This window comes from Crocuta crocuta, unplaced genomic scaffold (assembly GCF_008692635.1).
Source record: "Crocuta crocuta isolate KB4526 unplaced genomic scaffold, BGI_CrCroc_1.0 scaffold343, whole genome shotgun sequence".
NCBI lineage: Eukaryota > Metazoa > Chordata > Mammalia > Carnivora > Hyaenidae > Crocuta > Crocuta crocuta.
The window spans coordinates 3331930-3340642 of NW_027532679.1; the positions used below are offsets into that span (position 1 = coordinate 3331930).

General features: G+C 38.7%; 1 non-coding gene across 1 annotated transcript; it reads left to right on the forward strand.

Annotated features, from left to right (window-relative positions):
• Positions 1 to 8251: 8251 nt before the first annotated feature.
• LOC144245415 (small nucleolar RNA SNORA18) lies at positions 8252 to 8381 on the forward strand. The gene has a single exon (XR_013339254.1). It is a non-coding gene; the product is annotated as a small nucleolar RNA SNORA18 (small nucleolar RNA).
• Positions 8382 to 8713: the final 332 nt, after the last annotated feature.

An 8713-nucleotide genomic window follows, 5' to 3' on the forward strand; every position in this document is an offset into this window, starting at 1 on the left:
TTTGAAAATATGTATTTATCTAGCCCCTAACTCATAGAATTTCTGTGAGCTGGACTGAAAAGCCTCCAGAGGTCACTGGGAACCACTTTTGTGGATTAGTGTCAATATAGAGATCCAGAGGCTGAAAGGAATTAGAGAAACAACAAATAATAAAGCAGGCTGGACATAGGGAGACTTGAGTCATTTGTTGATAATAGATGGACCTTTCCCAACCACCTTCATCCTTATGATAGTTTCATCTACAGATAGTTATTTATTTGTTTAATAAAATGGAACCTGGCTGAAGTTGAAAACAAAGTTTGTTTAAAATATTTTGTAACTCTTGAAAATCATCCCTACACAACAACTGAGAAGACACATATGATATAGGCAGAGAGGGGGAGTGCTCTTGGTGAGTGCTACACTTAACAGGCAGACAAATTTAAGAATCTTCAATCAGGGGCTCATGGATGGCTCAGTCAGTTGAGCGTCCTTAACTCTTGATTTTGGCTTGGGTCGTGACCTTGTAGCTTTTGGAATTCTTTCTTTCTCTCTCTCTCTGCCCCTCCATTACTTGCAGGTGCATGCATGTGTTCTCTCTCTCTCAAAATAAATAATAAATATAAACTTAAACAATTTTAATTTATAAAAGTTAAACAAGATAAGAATCTTCAAATCAAATTAAAACAACACATAAAGGACTTAATTCTGCCTCCCTCCCAAACCATTGCTCTGTCTTTTCCCTATGTTTCTGAATGCCTTCCCAAGAATAGGTGTCACATGTTACCTTTCTTTTAGTTTTGCCTTACTTTGTGTTCTGCCCCCAGGACTTCCCTGACTTCTGTCACTTCTGGGCCATTTTGCTGTTGCAGCTCTGTGTCTCCTGTTCTTTGCTAGCCTTTATCCTACTTGCCCTTGCGAAAGCCTCCAGCATTATTGGCAAACTTGCCTCCTAAGCCACTTCCTGTCCCCTTAAAAAATTATTATTACTAAAAACATAATCTTGGTTCATTGTAGAAAATTTAGAAACTAAAAGACAAGCAAAAAGAAATACAGAAATTACCCATAAACTGATGACCTCGAGAGAGCCATTATTAAGATGTTATTGTGTTTTCTGGCATTTATGGGTGGAGAGAAGAGAGTAAGGAGAAAACAGTGCAAGATGACGCTAGAGAGAGGGGTGTACCAGACACAGGGCCTGGTCCATGTACTAGGAATTTGGGAGTTTATTCTGAGTGCAATGAGAAGATGATGAGGGATTTTAGCAGGGTCAAGAGAAGATCATCAATGTGTTTTAGAAAGATTACCAAGACTGCAGTGTGGAGACCATATTGAGGGCAAAAGACCAGTTAGGAAGCCATCCAGCACACAGCTTGTGCTTATTCTTTGTACTTTACCTTACATCATTTCCCTCTTCAGGAATATTCTTCTTTCTCCTCAGATCCATACAAACTCTACTCTGCCTTTAAGCACCTTGAAGTGACGAGCTATTCAAACCCTTCTTGACTTCCCTCTTCCCCAAAGTCTTATTAGTCAGTTCATGGGTCCACGTTATACACAACTGTGGTGTATAATCCACAGTTGCACTGAACCACAGCAGTTTTGTGGAGCTGAGCATAAAGCATTTCATCTTTGCTTTCCCATCATCATTACTTGCATTGTCTCTTGAAAGATCCTATCAGACATGATAAATTTATTAGTACTAAAATGGAAATGAAACTGACTTTATTAATCCTCCCAGGATAACAGCTTTTCAAAAACTTCAAACCCATTGAAAGTGGAGAGATATTGAGCCAGTGAATACCACCAGTCAGGTTCCATAGTAATCAACTAAAGGCAGATCCTGTTTCATTTGCACTCTCACCCCCTCCACCCTTCCTCTGACATCTTTCATTGCGAGTGAATTGTAATAGACAAAATAAATTAACCCAAAAGAATGGATCTTTAAGGGGGGAACTACTGGGGCACCTGGGTGGCTCAATCGGTTGAGCATCTGACTTCAGCTCAGGTCATGATCTTGCGGTTCATGGGTTTGAGCCAAGCGTCGGACTCTGTGCTGACAGCTCAGAGCCTGGAGACTGTCTTTAGATTCTGTGTCTCCCTCTCTCTCTGACCCTACCCTGCTCTCTCACTCTCTCTTTCAAAAATAAATAAAACATTAAGAAAAAATTTTTAAGGGGTGAACTACTGCCATTTTACTAGATGGATATGGACAAACAATTTCCATAGGTGCTTTTTAACAATTATCTAGCATATAAGGAAATTCAGTTCTAGTACTGAGTGTTGGAATATATATATATGTATATGTATATGTATATGTATATGTATATGTATATGTATATGTATATAAAGGACCATGAGACACATAATGCTTTTGGGAAGGAAAATGTTGCCGTAAAGTCTAGTACATCTTTCTGGGGGATTTGAAATAGCATGTTAAAAAAGAGATCAAACTACTCTTTTGAGGAGAGGTGCTTGGCAAAGGAGAGCATGCCAAACAGAATGACCTTCCACCCTTAAAGATTTTTGAGGGCAGGAAATGTGCTGAAGGAGTCAGTTCCCACAAAACTTAAGGTGGTGCTGGAGACTAGTGCTCAAAAAGGCAATCTTTATTTTTTTTTTCTTTAGACAACATAATTAAATGATAATAGTACCATGTAGCACAGTTTTATGAAGCAATAATCCAGTTCCCAAATGGGCAAACTATAAACCTGATGGCCAAGTCATTTATCCCAATGAGGGAGCCCGATTATTGCAGGGGAAAGCAGGGGATCACCCATTATAATGATTTTGCTACAGGAGCTCGAATAGGTCTAAGACTTGATGCAGATTCTTACCCTGGGTAGAGAAGCTGAAGCTTTGAATCTGGGAGACAGATGAAGGTAAGTGGGGTGAGTTGGGGGCGAGGGGTGTGTTGGAGAGAGCTCAGGGAGGATATGACCTTGAAAGGGAATTTAAATGGTAGGAATCGCTTGGCAGGGGTGGGTGAAATCAAGAAACTTACAGTTTCAGAAATAATCAGACCACAATTCCTTACGCTTCCTTGCTCAGAAAGCAAGAAACTACTTTCTAAGAAAAATGGAGAAGGGAAAGGAACTATTAATTTTGGGGGCTCCAATTATGTGCCAGCATTTTTATAGATCTTATCTCATTTAAGTGAGGACTACAATCCTGTGAAGTGAGGATTATCTTCTGTATTCTATAATTGAGGAAAATGAGGCTCAGAGAAGGTAAGTTGTTAAACGAGGGACACAGAACTCATGTTTTGAGGTCAAGATTCAAACCTGCTCCTTTGACTATTATAGTTTGTCTCACCAGGGCAGTTTCAAAGAAGAACCTCTGAAATCTGACCTGGTACTGGATGGATGCTCTCCAAGGTACACTTAGTGGTTCTTGATTACAAAATGTTCCTATAGTCTGAGCAGTAAAGAAAGAATGCTGAACACATTTTTTTTCTAATGGGATCTTTGGAGCCAGGAAGGCAGCCTCTCGTTCGTCACTGGGCCCAGATTTCTTCTCTTCACTGGGCATTTACTTTTTCCCTGCAAAGCACTTATTTTCATCTGCCAAGAACCCAACAGTTTTCCAGGCATATGATAAGACATCAATAAATCTTGTGCAGTAACTAAATATATAAATAAATGAAAACATCATTCTCACATGTATCTCTGTACATAGCGAGAGAGAGAGAGAGAGAGAGAGAGAGCAGTATTCTACTGTATTGCTATATTTTGGAGTAAGATTCAAATGTTCACCCCTCTTAACTTCTTCACCTTACTAAAGCCTGATGTTATGTTTTCTTCCCCGCCCCCCCAACCCCGACCCCATTTTCCTAGAGCACTTATTATCCATGCCTCATGTCTCCAAAACTCATATACTGTAGTCTTTGTTCTTGGTCTGGCATGTGAAAATCTTGCCTTTTAGAGTAAAGCAATCTAAGGATATGGACTATGTCTTATTATCCTGTGTCTCCATAGCACCTACCACAGCCTTCTATTAGAAGGTTCTGGTGAACACTGGTTGAAGTGAAGAATCTAAGTGAATTTGGGGAAGCAGAAGGTATAGTGGTTAAGAGCATGGACTTCAGGGAGAAACAAAACTGTTTTAGAAAGCTGGCTTTATACTTGCTAGCCTTGAAAGAAGTTATTCTCTCTCTGAATGTCATCTTCCTCATCTATAAAATGTGGATAACAATGGCAGGTGCTTATAGGTTGGTGTAAAGACTAAATGAAGCAGAACATGGCAAGCACTAAGCACAGTGGTTGGCATATGCTCAATGCTCCAGTAAGTGGTAGGAAAAGGAAAAAGGCAATGTAGACAGCAAGGAAGGTGACCTCAATCCTCTTATAAGAGAAAAGGGTGTAGCTAAGGAGGGGAGGGTGCAGGGAATCACTTAACTAGATACAACAGTGATAACCTCTGGAGTTGTGGATCCCTTGCAAAAGCCACCTCACCTTAAAGTTAATAGCTGTTGTTATTTACTCCCTTCCCATGACTTTGAGATGCTATTAGTCATCTATGTTTTCTCTCCCTCATTTGGGGGTAATAAGTCAGACCCACACCTGGTGCATTTCTGCTGTTTTCAAGTCTGGGAAACTACAACCAATTGTTCCTCACAGTGATTAAGAAATCCCATCTAAGACGATGCCATCACATCTCTCCCCAACTAAAACCAAAAAAACCAAAATCCACCCCCCCCAAACCCATCACCACTAGCAACAAAACAAAACAAAAAACACAAAAAAACACAAGAAGAGCACACAAAAAAATCAAGACTTATTGAGTGCTTCCCATATAACTAAGCATATGTGCTATACTGTATTTTGTGAACAAAAGTGGGACATTCTACTGGGAAAAGCAGGAAATAAAGAAATGTCAGATAAAGGTATGAAGAGGAAAATAAAGTAGGGTAAGGGGATAGAAAGTGCTAAAAATACTGTTTTAGATAGTGGATTCAGGGGAGGCCTCCCTGATAAGATATTTGAACAGAAACAGAATCTGGAGGGAGGAAGATATTTGAACAGAAACATAGAATCTGGAGGGAGGGAATTGCATCAATATCTAGAGGAAGGACACTCCAGATGGAGGAGACTACAAGTCCTTGAAGGTGTTTAGCAGGATTCTCTCACAGAGTCATGACACCTAGGCTTTTCTTTTCAGGGAGCAACTTTGTTCCTGCCCGCACCGCTCAATTGGGTTCGTACTGGAAGAACTGAGCCCTGAACGCCACATGGCATAGTTTTTATATATTTTTTACTTCTTTTTCTCCCATATATGGTAACATACATACATGTAGTCTGATTAAGTGGTCTCATGTTACAAGGTCATGAGGGATGTTGTCACGTATGCGTATAACCAGGTTCCCTTGAGGTTTTTTTTTCTTTTTCTTTTCTTTTTTTTCCTTTTCTTGAGGGGACCCTACCACAGTGTTCAACATGGCTGTTGTGATCAAGGAACTGCAAGAAGGCAAATCACATTGAATTGGTATGATATCGGAAGAGAGTGACAAGAGATGTGATGGGGAGATACCCAGAAGCCAGATCATACGTGAACTTAGAGGCAGTATTGCCCTTATCTCCAGGCAAGAGCATTAGAGGATTCTACATGCCACAATCATAGAAAGCATCAATTTATTAACAAACACACAGGCCTCCATTCCTTGTGAATCAGCCTTCAGTGTTAACACATAGCAACCCAAACTTGAAACATCCACTCTTGGAACTAACACTGTTCAGTCCCCAGAGGAACACTTTCCCACATCTCTTGCCCTATGTCCTCAAAACAAAAGGTCAACAATGTATCCAAATGCTATACTGCTGCTGACTTTGTAAATAGACACAGATTTGGTGTGTGGCAAGGATTTGACTGGATGAAGTCTTTAGGTAAAAGAAAAAACAAGTTAATTTGATAAATTCTTCCCCTCAGATATCAAACAACGTTTGCATAATGAAGTGCAAAATTATTTCCCAGCCGCGTGAAGCATCTATTTCCTTGCTTTACCTCAAATTCCAAAATGTGCCTCTGAAACTATTCATGAACACAGTTGCATGGGGTGGCTGAGGAAGGTTTTGTATTAGTAAGAAATCCATGTTATTCTTCAATTTGTATCTGTATTTTTATATGTATCTAGTGGCAAAAAGTGTGAAGTGTAGCACGTTTTTTTTTTCAATTTTTAAAAACGTTTTATTTATTTCTGAGAGAGAGAGAGAGATAGTGTGAGCAGGGGAGGGTCAGAGAGAGAGGGAGACACAGAATCCAAAGCAGGCTCCAGGCTAGGAGCTGTCAGCACAGAGCCCCACATGGAGCTCAAACCCATGAACTGTGAGATCATGACCTGAGCTGAAGTTGGATGCTCAGCCAACGGAGCCACCCAGAAATTCCAAGTAGCATATTTCTGAATCTTTATACTGGTGACTAGATAACCTTTCAACCAAAATTTACAAATGGTTTCATTTCAATAATAACATTTAATAGATTTAACTAATTTTTCAAAAAAGTAAATAGATTTCATCTTTATTTAAATAATTTGATTTAAAATATTGACATTCATTAATATAATTAACCTTGCAGCTTTTAATTTTAATAGATAATTTTGAATATTTCAGGATAAAAATAGCATTTTTGCAAACATATAAATTTAAGTTTTTTGTTCTTTTTATTTATATTAATTAAATCATTTGATGGAAATTTACTAAAATATGTGCTTTGAATATAATTACCTTTTAATACTTTAGACTATTGCTATCAAAAGAACATAATGAGGTGAAAATCTAGATTATTATGACATGATGATTAATATTGTTAAAATTAAGACAAGAATAAACTTAAGGAGTAAATGCATAATAAGTCATAATTTATCCACATATTTACTTCTTATTCATCCAAACAGCCAAATATGCATAATAACAATTAAGTTGAATAGTCTTTAATATTTTGACAATTTTTGAGCATTTAAAAATCATAGATTTATACTTTTAGTCAATTTAAGGGCATATATGTATATATATATTTTTTAAATGTTTATTTACTTTTGAGAGAGAAAGACAGAGTGCGAGCAGGGGAGGGGCAGAGAGAGAGAGAGAAACAGAATCTGAAGCAGGCTGCAGGCTCTGTGCTGTCAGCACAGAGGCTGATGCTGGACTTGAACCCATGAAGCATGAGATCATGACCTGAGCTGAAGTCGGTCGCTCTACCAAATGAGCCACCCAAGCGTCCCGATTTAGATATATTTTTAGATCTCGCCATTTTATGTATTTATCAAGTAGATAACAGAAAAAATATTTTAAAAACACTTTATTATCTTGATTAAAAACTTAAAAAAGTATTAAATATGGTATGTGGACGTTCATTTGAATTTTTGCTCTGGTCCCTGGAAATGTTAGCAAAGGCTGACCTGTAAACTATGGACCTAATTCACACTCTCTTTTTTAAAAACATTTTAATGTTTTATTTATTTTTGAGAGAGAGACAGAGTGTGAGAGGGGGAGGGGCAGAGAGAGAGGGAGACACAGAATCTGAAGCAGGCTCCAGGCTCTGAGCTGTCAGCACAGAGCCCGATGTGGGGCTTGAACCCACAGAGAGCAAGATCGTGACCTAAGGCGAAGTCGGACACTTAACCCACTGAGCCACCCAGGCACCCCACATTTTTAAAACGATTGTTGTGGCTCCTGGTAGTGAGCAGATACAATTGGGAGCCAAGCACATTTGTTAGCAGGCCAGGCTATTGCAGTGGTCCTGGAAGGATGATGGAGATAGAATTGGTGAGAACTAGTCTGGATCTGTTTTGAAGGTAGAGCCAAGATTTGCTTATGGATTTGTATAGAATATAATAGAGAAGATTCAAAAATGACTCTAAGAATTGTGACCTGAGCAACTGGTAACTGACAGTGCTACTTAATTCTTGCCTTTTAAGATTGTTGTGAGGATTATTTAACTGAAATAACATATGTAAAATCTCTAGTACAGTGCCTAGTACCTCCTAGTTGCTCAATAAATGGTAGTTGTGAGCATTTTATTATCTTAATTGGCTATCTCTAGAACCATGCAAGATGCTGATGTTATATTGTGTGTGTGTGTGTTTCCCAGAAAAATAAATTGGTCAAGAAATGGAATGACTTGGTCAAGATCATATAGCTAATGAATTGAAAAAGCCAGCTTAGAATTAGACATTTCTCTATGAAAGGAGCATGCAGACAGCCTCTGAAGAGAGCTAGGCCAGGAAAGGAGTTGGTGTTTGCCAAGTGTGGTTTGGGAACCTGGAATTTAAACTTTGGTTGAGGTCTGTCCTGAAGGGGTTTTTTCTGTAGACATACATCATTGGAAATGCCTCATAAAGGATATGTGTGGTTTCCTTTATTCACAGAACTATGTGTTAGATCTGTGGAAAGAACTACAAGACATCTATCTGCTAACACTCTGGAGAAGATATAAGAGTCAAATTTTTAAAATCTTGGGTATTGGTGTATCCCAACAATTTGTATAGCTCTTGGGTGTGATAGTTTAGGGGTGAATATGATTTGAACTCACTCATGTTTAGAGGGTGTCTGAAATTAAAAACCAGGGAGATTCATCTACTTCGACCCTAAACATGGCCCTAAAGTAAAGAAATTGGATCTCAAAGATTACAGGTGGGGAATTTTTGAACTCTGTTCATATTCAAGTGGAGATCAAAGAAGCCCAAGCAAAAAACTCTGGAATGATAGTGACAACTGGATTGAACACAAGTTCCTTTTTT